Source organism: Suricata suricatta, chromosome 6 (genome assembly GCF_006229205.1).
Source record: "Suricata suricatta isolate VVHF042 chromosome 6, meerkat_22Aug2017_6uvM2_HiC, whole genome shotgun sequence".
Classification (NCBI taxonomy): domain Eukaryota; kingdom Metazoa; phylum Chordata; class Mammalia; order Carnivora; family Herpestidae; genus Suricata; species Suricata suricatta.
In genome coordinates, this window is record NC_043705.1 from 123,186,222 (window position 1) to 123,212,070 (window position 25,849).

The window sequence follows — 25,849 nt, forward strand, 5'->3', positions numbered from 1 at the left end:
TTCTGACCACTCCAGGCTGGTGGTTTCTCTGAACACATTAAATGATCCAGAGGACGCTTCTCTCTTGGTTACTTCTAAAAAAAATTTTTTTTATTTATTTTTGAGAAACAGAGATAGCGTTAGCAGGGGAGGGGCAGAGAGAAAGGGAGATACAGAATCTGAAGCAGGCTCCAGGCTCTGAGCTAGCTGTCAGCACAGAGCCCAACGAGGGGCTCGAACCCACGAACCGTGAGATCATGACCTGAGCCGAAGCAGGACACTTAACCGACTGAGCCACCCAGGAGCCCCTCTTGGTTACTTCTAGCGGGCTGCTCAGAAGTTCTCTGACTGCCTGTCCTCACTATTCTACCCTCCTCTGCCTCCTGCACCCCTCCCCACCCTAAGAGACTAGGGCATAGGTGGATTCTTTCCGTTGGGTCCCATCATACCCGCTGGCAGCCCTCTCAGAAGGGATCAGTCCATAATCTTGTGAATACACTGAAACCACTGAATTGTGCACTTGAACAAGGTGAATTTTATATGTGCATTATATTTCAATAAAGCTGTTATTTAAGGATCAAAAGGAAGTAGTTCCCCTCCCCAGGCAATGAGTCTAAGGTGCATATTTCCTGGGACCAGAGGTGAAACCTGATTTTCTGAGTTGTTTTAATGAGCATTACTTTACACCATTTCAAAAGCTTATTTTCATTGTTGAGAAGGAGAAAAGCCAACCCCTCCTGCCCACCCTAGCTTGTAACTGCACTGCATGTTCAGCCCAAACTAAAACTGTATCCCATCATCCTTGCTTAAGCCTCTCCAAATCCGTTCTCAGATACATCATCAGGACTTCTTAAAGTAAATAAGCAACGGGTTACAGATGTAGGGAGCTGCTGGTCCCCTCCTTGTGGTAGCTGGCTGGGGCCGGGTGCGTGGAGCCCCTGAACTGGTCCCCACCAGCTGTAAGCAATGGCATGTGTTACAAATAATCATTTTCCAGATTTCCCGGCTCATTTCACACCCTGCTCCAGTTCCACCGCAGGCCAGGCTGTATTTAGATTTCGGTTAACTGGCCTTGTAAAACGACAAGTGAGGCCCTCGGAGGGAGGGCCTGCCTTCTTAACACACAGGAAGTAAGAGTTGCCCGAGGCAGGGTGGGGTGGGTATCAGAAGCCTTTGAGGGTTGGGATCGGTTTTTGGTTGTTATTTGGTTTGGTTTGGTTTGGTTTAGTTGACTTAAGTGATGCCCTTGATTTTTGCTTTCTAATTTAATCCAATTCAATGCTTTCCACTTTTTTGTTTTCATATCACGGCACAGTACAGGCCGTGCTGCCTATAGGTCACCATGCCAGGGTGTGCCTTCTTACCCAGAGACACCAAGCTCTGTCATGTCTTTGGACTCGTGCCTGAGCCATTGCCTCTGGACAGTGTGTTCTTATGATCAGCTAAGCCCTAGAAACACATGCGTACATACTATATGCTAGGCTTAACACTGCACTTGCCCTCCACGGACACCAGCTGTAGGTGGCCTGGCCCAAGTGTCCTCTCCCACACAAGTTGTTCCTGGGCTTTACCACAGGTAGATTTAATGCTTTCCTCATTCTCTGTTTCTACAAAGTTTCTTTTATACATGAAATAAACCCTTGGCATTCATACATTTCACCCTCCTGGTTTAGCCAGTTCGAGTTACTCTCTAAAATAGTGAGTCTATAAAGTGTCATCATTTGTCATTTTGCCAAAGCACAAATGGAAGCCATTCTTCCTGAAGAGCTGGGAAACAAGAGTGAGTCACCTCCTCTTGGAAGCCTCTCCTGATATTCCATCCCACTCGGTCTCAGATCGGTGGCCCTCTGAATCAGCTGGGATATTTCCAGCTCTAAACGAAAACAAGAACAACAACGTTTAATTATCTCACCCTGCAGAGTCTGCAGGGGGACAGTTCCAGAGTGTGCTCAGCTCTTCATCAACATCAGCGCTCTGGTTAGATTTTTGCAAGTCACCCAGCCACGTCCACACAGTCAAAACATGCCAACGGGAGCCCCAAACAGTATCCCCTCGCCTAACTCCACTCAAAGTTGGCCTCCTTTCAACTTCTTTTTTCCCTGGAAGCGAGCATTCTTCCCCGACAACCTCCATAGGCTTTCCCTTTCACTTCATTGGCCGGAGCTTGGTCATGTGTCCAACTCTAACCCAAACACCAGGATGGTAAACCAGCTGACCATGCTTGATTTAGATTAGCAGAGCTCAGGCCCGCTGCAGCAGCATCACCCAGAATTTTTCTTGATCTACTGAATCAGAAACTTGGGGTCGGGGGGAGGCTTGGGATTCTGGATTTTAAAAGCCCTCCAAGGGTGATTCTGATGCATACCAAAATTTGAGAATCACCGGCTTAGGTCTATCATGGTTCATCCTGAGCCTGGGGAGGGCTGAGCGTCTTGCCTTTGGGGATGCAATAGGGATCCTACGGACTAAGGAAGAAGAGATGGCCGCTGTTGGATGGGCATCACCTTTTTATTATTTCCATTTGAGGTGTCACTAATTACATTTATCCATCAGTGTTCTTGCCTGATTCCCTGACCTACCTGCGCGCTTCTTGAGAGCATGAACTTTGCCCATTATTGGTGTTTCTGTCCCTAGCACAACAGAAGGCACTCAATGTTCACTAGAGAAACAAATAAATAGGAAAGTGGTCTCTCCTTCCCAACCCCCGTCCCCTTCACAGCTGCTGCCTTCCGCTCAAGGAACATTTTCACATCAGCTCCTGTCAGTGAGCCAAGAGCCGTCTCTTCAGGGGGTCTGAGAACAAATTTTATTTTTCACGTGGGTACAAGGGGAACATCAGCTTTCTGAGCTCCTGTCAGACTTTTCTGTGCATTCATTTTTGTTCATGGGCGTCCTTGGAGAGCCCTGCATACACCAGCCCGGAACTGAACCTGCAGGTTGTTTAGCTGAGTTCTGGCTGCCGACTCCTGGCTGGCAATCTTTCTCAGAGGCAGCTGTGTGCTCCGGGTCCAACATGACCTGGAAAGAAGCCTGCAAGCTTCAGCCACTGCAAGAGCAGCCGCAGAGGCAACGCTTCGTTCCGGCAGCACAGCGACTGTAACCTGCTGGGCTTTCCTGTAACAAACCTGCTGGGCTTTCCGGAGCCTCTGGTACCAGGAGGGACCCTCTCGTTTCCAAGTGACAGAAACTCAAATGCAAAATGGTGAAAACAAAAGGAAGAAGGGAAGACTCACAGGCCCAAAGGGCTAAAAGTCCTGGGGCCTATCAAGTTTCAGCTGCAGCTGGATGCAGACACTCAGACCATGTGTCGGGAAACTTCTCTCTCCATCGCACAACCGGATGCCTTGCACTGGGCTTCATTCTCCAGCAAGCCTTCACAAAGAAAGCCAGGAACTGTTCCAGATTTATATCCCATCCATTTAGCACCCGCAGCAGAAGGCAAGCCCTGCTTTCACGATGTGACAGCAAACTGATTCTCATCACCCCAACTCAAGTCACACGGACCCCCCAGTGCTTTCACGGTGACAGATTGCTTAGGTTGATGTAAAGTGTCAGCTTGGAATTGGGGCACTAGGGTGGGTGGGGTTCAGCCTCACTGATTACATGAACTGGAGAGTGAGGAAGGGTGCTCCCACCCCCACAAAATCGTAGGGCTGTTACCAGGAGAGCGGGCGATGGTACAGAAGAGGCAAAACCCACACATGCCCAGTCTACCACTGTTCCTTATTTTGAGTCTCCGCATAACACTCCATAAAAATGGCACCAACATGCATGCAGAGGTGGGTATCATTTTCCAAAACAAGGAATAAAATCAAGTGCTTCCTAAAGACACGTAGTGCAGACTCATTCCCACAGGCTGGAAATAGCTCCCAGGCCTGCCGAGCAGGGCTGGGGGGTGATGGCATGGACAACCTCACTCTCTGTAATTCAATCCTCCAGAGCATCTGCCCTGAACAGTCAGTTCCGCGAGCCCCCTTCCCCCAACAGTTTCTTGGCCTGCTTTACTGTCTTTGTAATCATCAGTTAACATCTGCAGTATTTTATATGTGGCAGGAAAGGGCTGTTGGTTTTTTTTTCTCCTGCCCCCTTCTTCCTTCTGGGTTGAATACAAAATAGAATAACAAAGGAGGCAGCCATGCTTCTTAACCCACTAACCTTAAGATTTTGATAAACTGGAAAGTGTCAAAGGTTTGGATACCTCCCTCTGCCATTCCCCAAAGGCAGCCCCTCCAGAGGCCTCTCTTGCCCTCTTCTCCAGCACCCTTACCGCCCAAAGCCCCGGATCTACCCAAAAAACAACAGATGAAGCAGGACTGAAACCATACTGAGGAAGGGGGCTAAAGGGGTGAGGGAAGGAAGAGCCCCTGGGGAGGGTCAGAGGTGATAAGAAATCCAAGGAGGTAGAAAATGAAGGCAAGACATCTCTGTGCTTTGAGGGGCCTGTGTATTTTCCATCCGCAAGGAGAAACGCTACTAGAGGTGGAGATAGAGTCTTTATGTCGATGACAATATCGGGGACCTGGCCCTCCCTTCCCCCAGCCAGCTTTCACCAGGAAGAAGATAACTAAAAGGGGACAGTAGGAAAGAAAAGGCAATTTGGCTCACACAGTTCTGAGCTGAGGTTTTCCACCCCAGTGAGGAAAACCAGGAAAAGAAACTGATGAAATAGGACAGAGGTCACCTCCGGATCTCTAGCACCCCTACCCCCACCCCCAGCCCCACCCTGGCCTGGTGCACCCTCTAATGGACAGCTTTCCAGACTTGGTGTCTGGGTTTTCATCAGCGTATCGATTTGTGGCGTGGGTCAGACAGCTACTTCCTTTCCAACACAGGGGTAAACCAATAGGATCACGTGTTTATTTACCTTAAGATCCTCAACTAATACATTGCAAAGCATCATAAAAAGGGATATTTGCTGATTTAAAAAAATCTAGCACAGGGGTGCGTGGGTGGCTCTGTAGGTTAAGCTTTCCAGTCTTGATTTTCAGCTCAGGTTACAATCTCATGGTTGGTGGGATCGAAGTCTAAGTCAGGCTCTGTGCTGAAGCAGAGCCTGCTTTGGATTCTCTCTTTCCCTCTCTCTCTGCCCCTCCTCCACTCACACCCTCTTTCTCTCTCTTTCCCTTTCTCTCTTTCAAAATAAACTTAAAAAAGTAAAAAATAAAAATATCTAGTACATTCATTTTTCAATTAAGTATATTTCTTCTTCTTTATTGAACCGATAACCCTCCCCTAAATATGTATATTACAAGTTCTTTTCAAGGAACTCTGTCTTCCTAGCAGCTAAGTGGAGGATCACATCTCTCTTCCTGGGACATTTTTCTCCTCTCTACGGACCCCAAAGACTCATTTCGTTTTCCTCCTCTCCTCACTGCTGCTACTTTCTCTGTGCTTTCTGTCTGTATTGATCTGACAAAAACCCCTCTAGTTAGTGTAAGGTCTGATAGATGGAGGCAGAGATAGGAGGACAAAGAGACCACGTTATGGAGCCAAGAAGGCCTTTAGTGGAGTCTGCAATTCCCGGGCGAGGTTCCATGACTCTGGAGCGGGGAGTCAGGGAGGTCGCGCCTGATAGGGGAGGGCAAGGTGTTTTAATGGGTGCAGAAGTTCCGGGTTTGAGCTCAGGTGGGCCGATAGCCACGTAGGGGCATCTTTGGACGGTGGCAGGATTCAATTGGCTGTTCGCTTCGGTGGGGAGGGGGATGCTGGAATTCCACGGTGAGGCATTCCAGTTTGAGACAGTCCAGATTGGAGACTGGGGGTCATCAGTCCTGGCGGTGCCTGGAACTATTCCCTGGCCTGCAATAAAATGGCCGCTGGTGCTTTCCAAATGGCTCGGGTCCTCCCAGGTCTGCAAGTGGGGGTTGTCAGTGCTCGCAGCTCTCCACTGCAAAGTGGCTGCTCAGTTGCTTTCCCATGGCAACTCTTACAGTTAGTTCATGCAGAAAGGGATTAATTAAAGATATCAGGTAGACTTATACATTTCTGAGAGGACTATGGAGGAAAGCAGCCTTGGATTAGGGAAGCATCCTAGCAAACTAACAATAACTTCACTACAGCCATTGCAGGCCACTTAGCATCTCTTGGCATTCTCTTATAATCCCAGGGTGTGCTATTCACACGCAAGACATCTTAGATTATGTATTTCAATTTCTAGGAGATGGTGTGTCCTACATACATCAGTGTGTCCTAATGACAATCTTTTTTACGGTTGGAATTGAAGTGCTTTAGGCCACATTAGATATCTTTTTCTAGTTAATACAAAGGTGCTGTATCCATTAGCAGTAACCGTGCCCATGACATCCGATATTAAACAATAGAAATCCCACCAGTTTGCTACAGAGGAATCAAAACCTCCTCAGTGGTGCTTTCCAGAAAATACAGCCCCCAGCCCTCAGCCAGAGCCTCATTTCCAGCTGGAAGTCTCCCAGGATAGGTGGTCTGAGGAACCCGAGCTGCACAGGAGTCTGGTAGCCACAGGCCCCTCCAGCCCCTGCAAACAGGAATGTGTGAATGGTGTTCTGCAGAACCCACAGACGCAGCCCCTAAGATCTGTGGTGGAGGGCCTCAAATCTCCCATCTCACACTACTGAAAAATATCTTTCACCCTCTGTTCTTTAAAAGGTTCTTCTGATCCTTGTGGTGAAAATCTGAAGAGCTGTGCAAAAAAAGAGAGATTTGGGGATCAGCAGAGATATCCCTTTTTATGGTGCATTATGCTTTGCAATTTACTAGTTGAATGTGGTAGGATACAAGGCTATGGAAAGTCTCAAAAAGATCTCTCTGTGTTATTTCTTCAGTCTAGGTTGAATTGCGAATGAAGTCTGGTCCAACTAGGTAATCAGAGCACACACATTAATAATCTATCGCTGACCACACCTGACACCTGATCCGAATGACAGTAAAGGAAGAGAGCAGAAGAGAGGCATCGCTGCTAAGGGATTTCAGAGACAGACGAGAATGTAGGAAGCCACTGGGGCACCTGGGTGGCTCAGGTGGTTCAGCATCCGGCTTCGGCTCAGGTCATGATCTCACGGTCTGTGGGTTCGAGCCCCACGTCAGGCTCTGTGCTGACAGCTCAGAGCCTGGAGCCTGCTTCCGATTCTGTGTCTCCCTCTCTCTCTCTGACCTTCCCCTGCTCGTGCTGTCTCTCTCTTCTCTCAAAAATAAATAAAAAACATTAAAAGAAAAAAAGAATGTAGGAAGTCACTGCCTTGAATATACCGGGAAGGTCTAACTCCCAGGAAGAAGCCCGAAGCCCTTCTGAGGGTCTGTGTCAGTCAGGCTGTCCCTAAACAGCCTCACACGGCGGCTGCTGTCTACTGACTTGCCACATTGTCCTAGGCAATAAGGGAACAACCAGACAAGCAGAGAGTTTATTACTCACAGCATGGCAGGCAGCGGGAGCCCCAAAAGCTTGCCCCAGATCCCCTGTCCCGAGGTGATGTGGAGCCAGCGAGGTGAATATTGCCCACACAGTGGTCATAGCGCAGCTGAGAAAACCCCCAATCTTAGACGGGAACTGCTAGCAAAACTTCCGCCCTCCCCATGCTCCAGAGGAAGACCATATCTTCATTATACTGGTCAGGAAACAAAACTGTCTTCTGACCCAGAGAGTGACATCGCTAGCTTCCGAGCGTCTTTCCCATGCAAGCAGTCTGGAAAAGCCTGTCCAGACAAAAAGCTGTCATAAAATGTGTAGAAACACCAGGAGAATGTCCTCATAACATGCTGTGGGTATGACAGAGGCAGATGGAGAAGTGAGGAGGAAAACGCGATGTCTACTAAATGTCCGGAGGAGGGGCGCCTGGGTGGCTGAGCCCGTCAAGCGTTCCAACTCTTGACTGTGGCTCAGGTCATGATCTCACGGCTTATGAGATCGAGCCCTGCATTGAGCTGTGCACTGACAGCGTGAAGCCGGTTTGGGATTCTCTCTCTCTCTCTCTCTCTCTCTCTCTCTCTCTCTCTGCCCCTCCCATCCCTCACTCTCTCGCTTTCTCTCTCAAAATAAATAAACTTAAAAAAAAAATTAAAAGTCTGCGGGAGGTGTGACATGTAGCCACTGCTTCAGCCCCAGGGTGGTGGATGAAGGAGTCTTAAATTGGGGAGCTTTGCACCACCTCAGATTTCAGAACCAGCGTAGAAGATTGCCCCTGATGAGTTTAAGTTTATTTACTTATTTATTTTGAGAGAGAGAGAGAGACAGCACGCACTGGAGAGGGACAGAGAGAGGCAGAGAGAGAGAATTCCTAGCAGTTTCTGTACTGTCAGCAGAGAGCCCAATATGGGGCTGGAACTCACAAATGGTGAGATCACGACCTGAGCTGATATTAAGAGTCGGATGCTTAGCCAACTGAGTCACCTGGGTGCCTCACCCCTAATGAGTTTTAAAGGTCCTTTTGAGGGGTTTATTGATGTCTCAGGATGCTATGTTTTGAGGATCAGTCATATATATGGTAAGACAAGAGGGGCTGAGCAAAGGTTTAGGGATGGACAGGAATCACCCGTGGCCATGACATTGGGTGAGGTGCTGGCTACCTGGAGAAGTTCTCAAAGTACAGCTGCCCTCCCCCTGAGCACAGGTAATGACAGGTAATAACTCAGCTCCCACCCACTTCTGGAAACCTCTTACCTCGTCTAAGAGGCCATTTTGGGTCAGGCTTTGTCTCAGGGAACTTCCCAAATCTGTCTCCTGCTTCCTCTCCTCCCCTGGAAACTTTGACCTTTTAGAATCAAGCTGGACAGGGGGGCCTGGGTGGCTCAGTCCAACTTTGGCTCAGGTCATGCTCTTGTGGTTTTTGGTTTCAAGCTCCACGTGGGGCTCTGTGCTGACAGCTCAGAGCCCGGAACGTGCTTTGGATTCTGTCTCCCTCTCTCTCTGCCCCTCTCCTTCTCTCTCTCCCTCCCCCTCTCTCAAAAATGAACACATTAAAAAAAATTGGGGGGGAGTGCCTGAGTGGCTCAGTCGGTTAAACCTCCGGCTTCGGCTCAGGTCATGATCTCATGTTGGTGGGTTCGAGCCCTGCGTCAGGCTCCGTGCTGACAGCTCAGAGCCTGGAGCCTGTCTTCGGATTCTGTGTCTCCCTCTCTCTCTGACCCTCCCGCTCATGTTCTGTCTCTCTCTGTCTCAAAAATAAATAAAAACATTAAAAAAAATTTTAGAAAGCCAATTAGATCTTCAAAATCTTTTTAAAGAATCAAGCTGGATAAAGTTTGGAGCAACAAATTATTGTTACAAAACAGAATGTAAACTTTACCAGCCTTGACAGCGTGCAGACAAAATTAGAGATGTCAGAACTTGGGAAGCAGAGCATGGGGAGAAGAGTTTAAGGGAAAGGCAATCTCTTCTGACTTTAATAAAGTCACAGAGATAATGCCCAAAGTCACTGGAATATGAAAGAGACATGTATGTCCATTACTTCAAAGAATAACCACAAGAAGAACTGAAAACGACAACGTACATCTACTGGGAGTGGCGTGTGAGCAGGCTAAGTCCTTACCGTTCACAACAGGAAGTCAAGAGATAATGTCTAAAATTGATAAACCAAGAAGCAGCAGTGTGAGCATAACAGACACGCGGAGGTAATTACCGAAACACTGAACCCAAGAGTCTGCCTCTGGGTATCAGAGAATCTTCCTGGCACACAGAGTTGGTATACAACACTGTAGAAAACGGAAAAAAATTTTTTAATCCTGTACCTATATTACTTTGTTAAATACATTAAAAATTTTTTAAAAACAAAAATGCAGTTAGGTTCATCTCCCCTCTCTTCCTATATGGTTCCGTGACTAAAATGTTTCCTCGGCTTCTTTTCTCCTTTTCTTGTTGGTAAGACTCATCAGTTTAACTCCTTCTCAGCTCCACAAGCATTGAGTTAAGGGTGCTCGGTGTATCCAACACCCGTAAGGCTGAATCGAATGTCTGAGTCCCCAATGAGACAGTTCCACCTTATTTGTTTGTTTGTTCATATATTCATTCATTCCGTATGTTTCCTGTGACGGTGTAATATGCGCTAGCCGCTGGGGAGGTGATGGCGGGAGCACGGTGGAACAGAGTCCTACAGCGTGGATCCCTAAGTGACAATAGTAAGTGGAGCCCCTCCGCTGACCCAGAGCAGACAGGTAACATAAACAAGACCTAAGCCTCCACTGTGCTAAGCCACTGAGATTTGGAGGCTGCCTACTGTCTTTTTTTTTTTCTTTATTTTTGAGAGACAGAGAGAGACAGAGCATGAATGGGGGAGGGGCAGAGAGAGAGGAAGACACAGAATCAGAAGCAGCTGTCAGTACAGAGTCCGAAGTGGAGCTTGAACCCACGAACCATGAGGTCATGACCTGAGCTGAAGTCAGATGCTCAACCGACTGAGCCACCCAGGCGCCCCGGCTGCTTGCTGTCCTGACATAACTGTAAGAGTTGCCATGGGAAAGCAACTGAGCGGCCACTTGGCTGTGGAGAGCTGCGAGCACTGACAACCCCCACCTGCAGACCTGGGAGGACCCGAGCCATTTGGAAAGCACCAGCGGCCATTTTATTGCAGATCAGATAACAGATCCAGGCGCCACCAGGACTGACGACCCCCACTCTCAATCTGGACTGTCTCAAGCTGGAATGCCTCACCGTGGAATTCCAGCATCCCCCTCCCCACCGAAGCGAACAGCCAATTGAATCCTGCCACCGTCCAAAGATGCCCCTACGTGGCTATCGGCCCACCTGAGCTCAAACCCGGAACTCCTGCACCCATAAAACACCTTGCCCTCCCCTATCAGGCGCGACTTCCCTGACTCCCCGCTCCAGAGTCATGGAACCTCGCCCGGGAATTGCAGATCCCAATAAAGGCCGTCTTGGCTCCATAACGTGGTCTCTTTGTCCTCCCATCTCTGCCTCCATCTATTAAACCTTACAATAACCTAGTCTCTAGGCAGGTACAGGAAGGCCAAACAGAAATAATGAAAGTTCAAAGTCTTCCACTCCAGAGTTTGCAGACCAAGATTTCACACGTGCTACAAGGAGCTGCAGGCACTCACTATGTCTTGTGGCCAGAACGACCCTGGGACTCGAAGTCCAGCAAAGCCCGGCAAGACCAGGAGCAGCTCTGGAAGAGGTCTCTGCTTAGAGTGTCCCTGGAATCAGTCAGCGTCCTATGCTCATTCTGCCTCCTTCGTTCCAATTCCCCAGCTCTCAAGTTACCTCTTCCTCTCGCTTCAATAAAAAAGGTTTCTTTTTCTTCTCCGCGTGAGAGATCACAAGTGTGCAACAAGAAGCAATAAGAAAATTCCCTCCAACGTGTGCATAGAAGCTTCATTTCCCCAAGAGGATTTGCATTTGAAAAGACACTTTACAAACAAAACACAAATCCCTCACGAATGAAGCTATACGTGGTGAGATTCCAGAAGTGTGAAGGGAGGCGATTTCCTCAAGTAGGGGAGCTCTCTGGGGGCAAGAGGAACTTTCCTCAGGTGCACTGCAGGTGACACCAATGTTGTAGTTGGATGCTATGCTTGGGATTACTGGGGGCTTCTGAGCAACACGGAACAAGAAGTCCTCAGAGATACTTTACAGCAACTTCCTGTGGTGTCCAATAATCCCCAGTCTCCTTCCAGAAGGCTCCCAAATGACACACCAGTCTATCTCCTACAGCCTCCCAGCCTTTCCTGTCCACCTTCGGATCCAGCTTCCCGCCACTTTGTTTTCCACAGGACAGCTTCCTCGGGCCTGGGGCCTTTACCTCAGGGTACGGTCCTGGAAAGCAGACACAGAAATCTCCCCGCTGCCACATTTCCTGTCTTACTTCATCCCAAGAGGCCTACCTCATATCTCAAAAGTAACATATATGCATAAGAAATCAACTAGGCAACTCATTTAAAGGACAGATTCTGAGATCTAGATTCTGATGCGGTAGGTTGGGAGGAAGCCCAGAAAGCTGCATTTTTATAAACCTCCTTCCCCCAGGTGGCTCAAATGCCTGACGCAGACTAAACAGAAAAATCGTGCCCAAGGGAGACGGGTTGAGCTATTAGCGCAGCCTGCCCTCCAGAATCTCCAGCTAACTCGTTCCTCTAAACTCTGACTTCCCGTGTTATCGATGTAGCTAGGCCATTGGCTCACAACCTGAAAACCCAACAAACAAAACAGACAAATAAACAAAAGACGGAATGTTACTTCTTAGAATTCTGTGCCATTTTTCTCTTTTCTTTCAATTTACAGGGAATGGGTCTCTTTTTGAGTGATTTAGTTTTTAATGACAAAAATGAGGACAAAGGGTCCTCTCCTCCCATTCCATTTTTGCCATATTTGCAGAGAGCCTAAGGGTAAATACATTAGAAAGAAGCAATCAGCTAGAAGAGTTCTCAAATGAACGCTAGGAGAATCAAGAGTTAAATGAAATTTGTTAAAAAAGCGTCTTTCTAAACTTGGTTTAGAGCCAAGAACCGTAAGGCAAAACCTATAGTCAAAAAGAAAGAAACCACTTGGACAATTGAAGGGTTAATTTCTATGGCCTCAGGGGAGAGTCCCCCACACCTGGAGGTAATTTTGCCCCTTGGCTCCCGCCCAGCCCAAAACCTAGTCTCTGGCCGACACGCGTTCGCCCCCTGGTGGTTGAAAGGTGAACTACAATTTTAGCAAAGCAGAGAAAATCAAATTTTATATTCTTGCATTTCACCACTCAACACCCACACAGAGCTTTTTCAGGGACAGATCTGCAGGTACAGAGTCCTCTTCAAAGTACATCAGGACTGTTTTATATGTCAGGATATTGGCTCTGGTAGCAGTCACACAATTTACTGCACACACTTGAAATATTTGGGTACTTTGATACTTCACAAAGGCAGACATTTAACAACACTTTAAGGCACAGCTCTTGCCTAGCCCAACTCAATACACTGAACTGGGCCAACCTGCAAGTGTATGTCACAGAAAGGGCTCAATAAAAATCAAGTCCCAAGTTCAGCATGGGCCTTTGGCTCCACCAGCACCCACTCCTTTGCGCTGCCTGGACCCCTCATTATGGATCCCAGAATCTGTTCTCAGGGACGAAGCTTGCATTCACGCTGTGGCCCCCAGCTTCCATCTGACCCACACTATCCCCAACACCCTAATTAGGGAAATCTTACAACTCCTATCCAGAAAGTAATAGAAAAAAGCCTTTGAACTTCAAAAACAAGCTGGCCGTTAGCCAGACACTTTACTCACATGGAAGACTTTTTTAATTTTTAACTATAAATTACACAGATATATTCTATTGTTTAAAAAAAAAAAAACAGGGCACCCTAGTGGCTCAGGTGATTATGTGCCCAACTCTTGATTCCAGCTCAGGTCATGGTCTCCTGGTTTGTGGGATCGAGCCCCATGTTGGGCTCTGTGCCTAATCATGGAGGCTGCTTGGGATTCTCCCTCTCCTCGTCTGCCCCTCCCCAGTTCGCACTCTCTCAAAAAAAAAAAATCAAGTATCCATACAGTAGCCATTGTTATTAGTTTGGAGTATGTCCATCTATAACTTTCTATGTGAATTTACACATATAGTGTTGTAGGTTACCAAAGCTAAGTAAAAAAATTGAAAAATCACTGACTTGCTGTTTTGGCCTCTGTAAATTGCTTTGCAAATGCATCTCTCCGTTCACTGTTCTGACTGACTACGTGGTGACCGCTATGTGGTTCTCTGTTGGAATTATCAGAAGGCGCTAACCTCGCCTGTAAATTCGCCTGCTTTCTAAACAGACAACTTGGATCGTAAATCGCACTCCCATCCCCCTGTTTGAAGCTGACCAGACAAAGCACACGTGTGGGAAGTCACATAGTCACTACGGCACAGAACCTGGAGTGCCTGACTATAATTGGTCATTTCAAGACCTTCTTAAGACAAAGAACTTTAAAACTGATAGGGTCCTACCAGAACTACTGTCTGTTTGTAAAAATGTGACTGGGTGGCCTAAAATGCTGTAAACTTTAATTTGTTAACTGAATGATGATGTTTGATACATTGCCAAAGTCCATATAAGCTCACTGCTGCCTTTGGGGCCATTCTCTGCTCCTTAACACCAGGGAGATCAGGTTTGGCCTGGCCGGCCGTAAATAAAGTCTAGCCTCGCTTCTATTTGGCATTTGGTGGTCTTTATCATCACCCTGTTACACATAGATGTACATAGAGAAATACAGAGATTTGTGCGTCTGTGAGGCTTTTTCAAAAAAATAAATAAATAGGGTCAAATTGTACCTATCTTCTTTGCAACTTGGTTTTTTTAATTAACAATAAGATTCTTTTATAGGGCACCTGGCTAGTTCAGTTGGCGGAGCATGTGATTCTTCGGGGTTATGAGTTTGAGCCTTGCATGGGGTATAGAGATTACTTAAAAATAAAAAATCCTTAGGGGCTCTTGGCTGGCTTAGTCAGAAAAGCATGTGACTCTTGATCTTGGGGTTGTGGGTTTGAACACCACACTGGATGTAGAGATTACTTAAAAATACAATCTTTCGGGGCACCGGGGTGGCTCAGTCGGATGAGCATCCAACTTCGGTTCAGGTCATGACCTCACAGTTTGTGGTTCAAGCTCGGTGTCAGGCTCTCAGCTGTCACAGTGGAGCCCACTTTGGATCCTCTGTCCAGCACCACCCCCCCTGCACCTCCTCTGCTCGTGCTCACTCTCAAAAATGAACATTTAAAAAATATAACAAAATACCTTAAAAAATAAAAATAAGAAATAAAAATCTTAAAAAAAGAAATAAAAATCTTTTTTTAAAAAGCCTTTATCAATACATCTTTCCGTTTTTATCAAACATGTGGAGCCATTTTACTGCTGCATAGTATTCCACTGTATCGGGAGTTGGGAAAGCCAAAATCCTTTCTCACCTAAGATCTCCTGTGATCAATGGAGAAAGAAGGCGAAGGAGACAAACCTATAAACCAACAGCAGGCAGAAATCAAATTGTCTGTGTTATTAACATGCTGATTAGAAAATATGTCGTAAGGGTACATCTGGAAGGACTTGCATGTCACCCCTGAATGATTATAGACTTCCTGTAGGGTCACAGGCATCCTCGGATAGCCACACGCCCCCAGGCTTCAGAGCTTACCACAGAGCAGGCGGCAGGCTAGAATGCCCTCCAGGCAAGCACCCTAGAAAATGGCAGCAAAAGGGCGAACCTAGGTGCCCAGCCCCTCCCACTCAAGTCATCAATCAGGCAAACCCGTCCCCTCCTCATAGGAATGAGTGGATGAGGGGTAGGAAGGAAGACAGAAGTGTAATCTAGAATCTAACTGAGGCCAGGGAAATAGAGATTCCCCTCCTCATTTTCCAGCTTTTCCTGTAACTCTTTTATCCCAAAATGTACGGGAACATGGTTGACTCCCTCTTTCTCCCTGTAGAAGAGAACAAGCATTTATCAGAATGTTCCTGGCTTCTGTCTTATGAATCCATTCCCTCCATACCAATCACTAGTCTTTTATAGATCTTGTTTTGTGAACAGTTTACATTTTAGCCTCAGAAGATTCTAATATGAGTTAGGACAGTCCACTTATTAAATCAACTCCTAGACCTTAATGTTATCTAAACAAAATGTGCTCCGTATTTTGCTTCCCATCAAAAACATGCCTAATCACATTGTCCAGTGTAACTTACCAAAGGTTGGGGTGCATGGGTGGCTCAGTGGGTTAAGCATCCAACTTCGGCCCAGGTCATAGTCTCACAGTTCATGAGTTCGAGCCCTACATCAGGCTCTGTGCTGACAGCTTGGAGCCTGGAGCCTGGAGCCTCCTTTGGGTTTTGTGTGTGTCTCTCTCTCTCTCTCTGTGCCTCCCCAGCTCTCTCTCTTTCTTTCTGTTAAAAATAAAATTAAAACTTTAAAAAAAAACTTATTAAAGGTTATACAGCAAAAAGATGCTTCTTCTGAAAATGCAATATCTAACATAATAAAGGTCATCTATTAAAAACCTATAGCTAACGTCACACTGAACCATGAAAGACTGAACACGTTTTTTGAAGATCAAGACAAAGATGCATGCTTTTATTCAACATAGTTTATTTTTTAATTTTTTTGATTTTTTAATTTATTATTTTGAGAGATAGAGAGAGACAGTGCGAGCAGGGGAGGGTCAGAGAGAGAGGGAGATACAGAATCTGAAGCAGGCTCCAGGCACTGAGCTAGCTGTCAGCACAGAGCCTGATGCAGGGCTCGAACCCACAAACCGTGAGATCATGACCTGAGCCAAAACCGGCACTCAACCAACTGAGCCACCCAGGCCCCCTCAACATAGTTCTTAAAGTCCAAGCCAGAGTAATTAGGCGAGGAAAAGAAATAAAAGGCATCTAAATTGGAGAGGAAGAAGTACAATTGGCATTATTTGCAGATGACATAGTGTTATATGTAAAATACCCTAAAGACCACCAAAAAACTGTTCTAACTAATAAATTCAGTAAAGTGACAGGATACAAATCAATATATAAAAATCTGTTGCATTTCAGTAAACTAATAATGAACTATCAGAATGAGAAATTAAAAAACAATCCCATTTACAATTTCATCAAAAAGAATAAAATACCTAAGAATAAATTTAATCCAGAAGGTGAAAGATCTGTACACTGGAAACTATAAGATACTGATGAAAGAAATTGAAGAAGACACAAATAAGTAGGTATTCCATGCTCATGGATTAGAATAATTAATATTGTTAAAATGTCCATACTGCCCAAAGCGGTCTACAGATTCAGTGCAATCCCTATCAAAATTCCAATGGCATTTTTCACAGAAATAGAACAATCCCAAGATTTGTATGAAATCACAAAAGACCCTGAATAGCCAAAACTATATTGAAAAGAAGAACAGAGCTAGAGGCATCCCTCTCCCTGTTTTCAAACTATATTACAAAGCCCTAGTAATAAAAAGCAAGCAAACACAGTAATCAAAACAGTATGGTATTGGCATAAAAGCAGACAGATAGATCAGCTGAACAGAATAGAAAACCCAAGAAAAAAAACCACACATATGGTCAATTAATTTACAACCAAGGAGCCAAAAATATACAATGGGGAAAAGATGGCCTCTTTAGTAAATGGTGTCGGGAAAACTGGACAATCAAGTACAAAAGAATGAAACGGGACCACTATCTTCTACCATTCACAAAAATCAGCTCAAAATGGATCTAGGCTTGAATGTAAGACCTGAAGCCATAAAACTCCTGTAAGTAAACAGTAAGCAGTAAGCTCCTTGACATCATTCTTGGCAAAGACTTTTTTGGATTTGACATGGAAATCAGAGGCAACAAAAGCAAAAATAAACAAGTAGAACTACATCAAACTAAAACACTTCTGCACAGAAAATTAAACCATCAACAAAATTAAAAGGCAACTTACCTAATGGGGCAAAATTTTTGCAACTTATATATTGATAAAAATTAATATCCAGGTCTGGTGCCTGGGTAGCTCAGTCAGCTAGGTGTCCAACTCTTGATTTCAGCTCAGGTCATGATCCCACAGTTCTTGGGTTCGGACCCTGTATCGGGCTCTGTGCTGAGAACGTGTAGCCTGCTTAGGATTCTCTCTCACCCTCTCCCTCTGCCTCTCCACCACTTGTACACACTCTCTCTCTCTCAAAATTAATAAACTTAAAAAAATAATATTCAAAATAGGTAAAGAACTCATACAATTCCATAATAACAACAAATCCAGTTTAAAAGTGGGCAGAGGAACTGAATAGACATTTTTCCAAAGACATACAAATGGCCAAAAAACACATGAGAAGGTGTTCAACCTCAAATTATCAGGAAAATGCAACTTGAAACCACAATTAGATATCACTTCATACCAGTCAGAATACCTCTCAACAGAAAGACAAGAAATAACAAGTGTTGATGAGGATGTGGAGAAAAAGGAACCCTTGTGCATCTCTGGTGGGAATGTACGTTGGCGCAGCCACCATGGAAAATAGTATGAAAGTTTCTCAAAAATTAAAAATAGAGGGACTCCCGGGTGGCTCAGTTGGCTAAGCATCCGACCTCAGCTCAGGTCATGATTTCACGGTTTGTGAGTTTGAGCCCCACGTCGGGCTCTGTGCTGACAGCTCAGAGCCTGGAACCTGCTTCAGATTCTGTCTCCTTCTCTCTCTCTGCCCCTCCCCCACATATGCTCTGTCTCTCTCTGTCTCTCAAAAAAATAAATAAATGTAAAAAAAGTTTAAAAAATTAAAAATAGAACTACCTTATGATCCAGCACTGCCACTTCTGGGTATATACCCAAAGGAAATGAAAATGAGATATTGAAGAGACACCTGCACTCTCAAGTTCATTGCAGAATTATTCATAATAGCCAGATGTGGAAACAACTGATGTAGCCATCAACAGATGCATGGAGATCAATGACTCTATCTATCTATCTATCTACACACACACACACACACACACACACACACGTTATTCAGTCATGAGAAAGAAGGAAATCCTGTCACAACATGGATGGACCTTGAAGGCATTATAGTAAGTGAAATACCCTGACAGAAAAAGACAAATGCTGCATGGTATCACTTACGTGCGGAATATTAAAAAAAAAAAAAAAAGTTAAACATATAAATGTTTGAAATGTGGTTGCCAGGGCTGGGGAGTGGGGGAAGTAGGGAGAGGCTGGTGAAAGGGCTCAAACTTTCAGCTATAAGATGAAGAAGTTCTGAGGATCTAATGTAAAACAGGTGACTATAGTTGATAACACTGTATTGTATAACTGAAATTTGCCAAGAGAGTAAAACTTAAGTGTTCTCACCAATAAAAGAAAATATGTGCATGTGCCATAGAATGAGGGGAGGAGAGACTGAAAGCTTCCGCATCATCTCCGGGAATGTATATTTGTTCCAGGCGGACTATTTTGCCTTACACGGGGATAGGTGACGGGGGCGGGGGTGGGGGTTGGGAGGAAGGCTGTAACCTCTTAGTGCTCAGCCAGTGAGGAACCAGGGGAAGGACTGCATGCTAGGAGATAAATTGCCTGCTGGGACTGTCCCAGGTGTGGCTGTCTGTCAGACACCCAGTCTTGCAAGAACATTGATTGAAGCCTTGTTTCACTGTGCTCCGAGTCTCTGCGTCCCTCCTTTGATTGGGTCATTTCTCACAATATCCACATGCAAAGGAAGAAAATTGCACTTTTTACCTAACACCATGTACAAAAATTAACTCAAAATGGATCAGACCTAAATGTAAGAGCTACAACTATAACACTCTTAGCAGAAAACATAGGGGAACGCTTTGACATTAGACTTGGCAATAATGTCTTGGATATGACACCACACCACAGGCAACAACAAAAATGAAAATAGATGAATTAGACTTCATACAAATTAAAACCATTTGTGTATCAAAGGCCGCTATCAATAGAATGAAAGGGCATTCCATGGAATGAAAGAAAATGTTTGTAAATCACATATCTGAAAAGAAATTAATATTCAGAATATACAAAGCACCCCTAGAACTCAACAACAAAAACAGAAACCCAATTAAAAATGGGCAAAGGACTCTTCTATGGTTAATGTTATAAGTCAACTTGAGTGGGAGAAGGGGTGCCCACAGAGCTGGTAAAATATCTTTGGGTGTGTCCGTGAGGGCTTCTCTGGAAGTGATTAATGTTTGAATCCGTAGACAAAGTAAGGAAGACCAGGCCTTACCAATGCAACGTGACATCATCCTATTCTTCGAGGGCCTGAACAGAACAAAAAGGTGGAGTGTTAGAGCAAATACTTGGTGCCCAGAAGAGACAAGCGACATACACTTGGGGAAGTAGGAAAGACTTTCTTTAGCACCCGCGCCGGCCCAGCGGAGTCACCTCCAAAGGCTGACTTCGAGCCCTGGCATTAGCCTCCTTTTAAGAGTAGGATTGCAGGGGCTCACGGAAGAAAGAGAAGGGGGAGGGAGCTCTTATGGATTGTGCTACATGGTGGATGCAGGGGGCAAGCAAGATTGGGGAAGCCAAAGGCACGCAAGGGGAGTATCAGGCCTCGGACACCTGGCCGGCCCCCATGTGGATTTGCTCTCGCCAGATTTCCTTCTCGGGACATCTGAAGGTATCTACCTCCTTCTGCCATCAGACATCAAGCTCCTCATTCTCAGGCCTTCAGCCTTGGACTAAGACTTACACCATCAGCTCCCCTGCTTCTCAAACCTTTTGACTCCATTGACCCTCTGACATTCCTCATTCTCCAGCTTGCAGATAGCAGGCAGCTCAGAAACTTCTTGACCTCCATAACAGCATGAGGGAATTCCCCTAATTCCCAGCGTGTGTATATATATGACTGGTTGTTTCTCTGGGGAACCCTAATACAGACTTGAATAGATTTCTCCAAAGAAGATATATCAAAGGCTAATGAACACATCAAAGATGCTCAACATTACAAATCATTAGGGAAATACAAATCAAAATCACAATGAATTACTACCCCACACCTACTAGGACAGCTATTATTTAAAAAAAAAACAGAAAATAAATATTGGTGAGAATGTGGAAAAATGAAACACTTTCACACTACTGGTGGGAATAGAAAATGGTGCACCCACCGCAGAAAACAGCATGGGGCTCCTCAAAAAATTAAAAATAGAATTACCATATGTTCCGGCCATTTCATTTTGGGGTATGTACCCAAAAGAATTGAAAGCAGAAACTCAAACAGATATTTATATACACAAATTTACAGCAGCATTATCCGTAACAGCCATAAGGTGAAAACACCCCTACTGTCCACTGATGGATGAATGGATACACAGAATGTGCATATACATACAATAGAATATTGTTCAGCATTAAAAAGGAAGGAAATTCTGACACTTGCTACAAGATGGCTGAGACCTGAGACATTAGGCCGTGGAGGAGAAAAAATAATTTTCCCTCTACTCTTCTGAGTTCTTTGCTGAAACTCCTATAATAAAAGGTAGTTTACCACAAGAAAAGCAAACAAGTTTATTAATATGTATTATATATATGGGAGATAATAAAAAAATTAATAACTCTCCAAGATGGCATTAGAATTCAAGATGAAATATCATCTTAGGGGAAAGGGGAGGGAAGATAGAGGCCTCTTAGGGGAGAGTAAATGATTTTTAGGTACAATGAATGGGCTCTTAGAAGAATAGGTGGGAAGTACGATAGTTGTTTTTTTTATTTTTATGTTTATTTTTCAGACAGAAACAGAGCATGAGCGGCGGGGAGGGGCAGAGAGAGAGGGAGACACAGAATGTGAAACAGATTCCAGCCTCTGAGCTGTCAGTGCAGAGGCCGATGAGGGGCTTGAACCCATGAACTGAGAGATCATGATCTGAGCCGAAGTCAGAGGCTTAACCGACTGAGCCACCCGGGTGCCCCGGAAGTACGATAGTTTGTAAGAGAGTTTGTCTTGGGGTGCTGTCAACTTTCTCATCTCCTCACCTGTGAGAAGAGGCAGTCCTCCCTGTTCGTTGAAACGCCAGAGGAAGGGGTTGATGACGACTGCGTTCCTTTGGATGACCTGTCTTAGGAAGGTAAGTGGACATCAGGGAAAGCCTCTGCCTGCGTTTGCTGTTTTTCAAATGCCTAACGCTCAAAATAATCAATATACCAAAGCAGCATATTTTGGGGTGTCATATTCTGCTGCCCTTCAATGCTAAGTGAAAGAAGCCAGTCATGGAAATACAGATGCTGTGTGATTCCACTTACGTGAGATTCTTAGGATAAGCAAATTCATAGAGACAGAAAGTTGAGTGATATTTGCCAGGGGCTGGGGGCAGGGGGACAATGGGGAGGCACTGTTCTATGGTTATGGAGTTTCAATTTAGGACGATGGAAAAGTTCTGGAGACGCGTGATGGTGATGGGCACACAGCAATGCATGTGTACTTAATGCTATTAAACTGAATAGTTAAAAAAAAAGTAAATTTTATTTTATATTATGTATGTTTTGCCACAATAAAGAAAATACAATATCGGGGTGCCTGGGTGGCTTAGTTGGTTAAGTGTTCAATTCCTGATTTCAGATCACGATCTCAAGGTTCGTGAGTTCGAGCCCCTGAATCGGGCTCTCTGCTGTCAGCACAGAGCTTGCTTCAGATCCTCTGTCTCCCCTCCACCCCCTCAGCCTTTCTCCCACTTTGCTCACTCTTCTAAGCTGGAGTCTGACACTTAACTGAGCCACGCAGGAGCTGCATGAGTACACTTCTTTCAAGTCCTCCTACATTGAATCCATTCAGTGGTAAGACTCTAATGTACTTCTCTTTTAATGAGTCCAGAGTAAATAGGATTCCCAAGCCTGTCAGCACCAGCTGCATACCTACCATATTTTGGGAATTCAAACAATTCTCAATCCACCATGATGTCTGTAAGTATACAGAGCTTGATCTAGAAACTTATGATTACCAAAGACCTAGGCCATGGGATCTAAGAGAAGCAGACTAGGTGGAGAAATCTTTGTTTCCAGCTCTACCAGAAAGCAAATCATCCATATCATCTGGAGACCAAAGCCTGAAAACAAAATATATGCCAAAAAAAATATGCATAGAAGAAAAATGCCTCCGTTGGAGGATGGCGTTTGAGACATTGCTACCTTCTTGTAAAGTCACCATGTTTTATTTGAGGTTCCTTTCTTAGCCACTCAACGGATTTCAAACCTCTTAGTTCATATCTCCCCCCTGTGTTCCTGGCCACTCCCTGCTCTGTCTAGTGACAAAGCCTTCACACAAAGTCCTGAACAGACATTTTTAGTCATACCACACTCCTCCTCCTCTTGCTGTGGATGGCCAGGTCTCTGCAGGGCTGAGATTCGGCAGAAATGCCTCAGGGAAGCCGTCAGTTGTTCAGTACCAACCTTCCCTGGGATTCCAGGGACTGTTTCGGCTGGAGCCGCCTCTAGTAGATTCTGAGCTGGAGCACCATCCCTTGCCCCCTCCCCCAGGGGCCTGCAGGGGGCCCATACCCCCCTGCCATCCCTTCTTCCTCAAACCCTAGACTTTCTCAGCTTCCTACATTTTTGGGGTCTGGTGTATGAATTTCAGATCTCGGGTTACTTTTTCTACTGAGCTTTTTCCTGCAGTGGTGGTTTAAGCCTTGGGGCTCCATATCCACCTGCAGCTCCCATCCTCTGCCAGGAAGATTGTAAGCATTTAGCCAGCTACTTAAGTGCATTCAGTCTCTTCTTGAACTCCTACGTGGCTGACCTTGCTCACTGCGCCTGAGTGCCTTCACCCCCACCACCATCCTTTTGCTTTCTGGCCCAGATAATGTTTTTAACATAGTCTTCTGAAATTCATCTTGCAGGGGTTGGGAGAAAGACATTCAATCAGTGAATTCTGGGTTTTCTAAAAACATTGATTTTCAAACAAACAAACAACAGCAAACAAACTGTAATATCTTCCTGGATCAAACAATTCCATCCTGGGGGTAAGCATTGAAAAAAAAAAATTCCTGCTACCATTCTGGGTTCTTAGCTAAGAACCTTGTAATATAAGACAGATTGCAGGGTGCCAGGGTGGCTCAGCCAAACACTACTCCTTATTTCGGCTCCAGTCATGATCTCATGATTCATGAGTCCAAGCCTCGTGTGGGGCTCCATGCTGACAATGCGAAGCCTGCTTGGGATTTTCTCTCTCCCTCTCTCTCAAAATAAATAAGTAAACTTAATAAAAACAAATAAAAGACATTAACAAGAGAAAGACAAACAGAAGTCTATTAACATGTGTACATGGGAAATACCTAGGAAAAACACGAGTAACTCCCAGAGGCGGCTTTAGAATTCAAGATTAAACATCTTAATAGCGAAAGAGGAGGAAGGTCGGTCTCCTGGGGAAAGTAAATGATTGTGGGGAAAGATGAATGGGCCCTTGGAAGAACAGATGAAAGATATGATTGTTAAGGACAAAATTTGTCATTTTCTCTTTCAATTCCACCTAGCCTGTGCTCCAGGATGGTTCTCCACGCTTAGCAGCCATCAGACTCCCCCGCAAGACTGTTAATTCAGAGATTTCTGGGCCCTGCCCCCGGAACTTACATGACACAGGTCTGCGAAAGGGCCAGAGCATTTGCATTTCCTGTCAAGGTCCTAGTGATGCTCATGCTCTGTTCTGACGCCAAGGCTCTCAGATCTCAATCTTTTCTGAAAGGGAATCTCTCTTTTCAATTTGCTTGCAATCGTCCACTACTCTACCCTAAAGCAGATTTTTCTTTTTTTCTTTTTTTTAAGTTTATTCATTTATTTTGAGAGAGAGAGAGATGCTGTGAGTGGAGGAGGGGCAGAGAGAGGGAGAAAGAATCCCAGGCAGATCCACATTGTCAGCTCAGAGTCCAACACGGGGCTTGAATTCACAAACCATGAAATCACAAGCTGAAATCGAGTCATATGCTTAACCAACTGAGCCACGTGGGTGCCCCAGAGCAGATTATTCAAACCTCCATTAGTTCTTCCTTGACTCTCTGACTCCTAGACAAAGGTCTTTGAATTCCCTTCTTAGCCTTTGGCTTTACAGTAGTAATTCTATTGAGTTGTTTTTCTACTTCATCCTAAGAGGTTGGCATAGCTGCTTACTAATAAAGTAATTTTCTGGGTTTTTTTAATTTTTAATGTTTATCTTTGAGAAAGAGGGAGAGACAGAGTATGAGCAGGGGAGGGGCAGAGAGCGAGGGAGACACAAAATCTGAAGCAGGCTCCAGGCACCGAGCTGTCAGCATAGAGTTCAATGCGGGGTTCGAGCTCACGGGCCATGATATCATGACCTGAGCCAAAGTCGAATGCCCAGCTAACTGAGCCGCCCAGGCGCCCCTGTTTCTTGATCTGAGTGGTGGATACAGGTAGTACTCACTTTGTAATCGTTCACTAAGGAGGTACTCTTAAGATCTGAGTACTCTTTTGCATGTATGTTACACCTCAATTAAAAAAAAAAAAGTTTAGGGACCCCTGGGTGGCTCAGTCGGTTAAGAGTCCGACTCTTGATTTCAGCTCAGGTCATAATCTCAAGGTCTGTGAGTTGGAGCCCCACGTCAGGCTCCACACTGACAGCACAGAGTCTGTGTGGAATTCTCTCTCTCCTGTGCTTTCTCTCTCTCAAAGTAAAAAATTAGGGGCACCTGGGTGACTCAGCCAGTTAAGTGTCCAACTTCCAGTTCAGGTCATGATCTCACGGTTTCTGAGTTTGAGCCCCTCATCGGGCTCTGTGCTGACAGCTCAGAGCCTGGAGCCTGCTTTGGATTCTGTGTCTCTCTTCCTCTCTGCCTCTCCCATGCTCATGCTCTGTCTCTCTCGGTCTGTCAATAATAAGTAAACATTAAAAAATTAAAAAATTAAATAAAATTAAAATTAAAAACTAAAATGGCCACATTTCAACTGTATCAAGAGCAAAAAAAAAAAAAAGAAAAAAAAAAAAAGCCCTGGTCCTGTCCTTCCTACAATGGCAACAAAGCCTAATGCCAGCAGCCGTGGCTACGCAGGTCTATAGTCTCTCCATATGTTTTTCTGTTCTTAGGGCCAGTCCTAGTCTATTGCCCAAGGTTCCAAGTTGCTGCGTTTTGAGGAGGCTACTATTTATAGTTCTTCATTCCTACTCCAAAACAGAACCAACTGAAAAATAGACAGTAGACCAGTGTCTGCTCTTTTTAGTGCTGAGCACTGGAGAGAACATGGATTCAAGTCTTTGGCTACAAGCAGTTCAGCCTGTAATTAGATAGACGGGGTGGAAAGAATAGGCTTCCTTGTTCAGTCACTAGTCCTAGGGGACTAGAAATTGTCACACAGAGACAGGTCAAAACTCAGTGTTCCTGAAGGTCATCAAAAAAGAGAAAAAGCAAAGAACTTGGCTGAGCACATCCAGTTCTTTCTTTCAAATTCATTAATCATAGACATCTCTTCTTCCCATAGAGAGGCGTGAATAAGCGGACAAGGGTGTTAC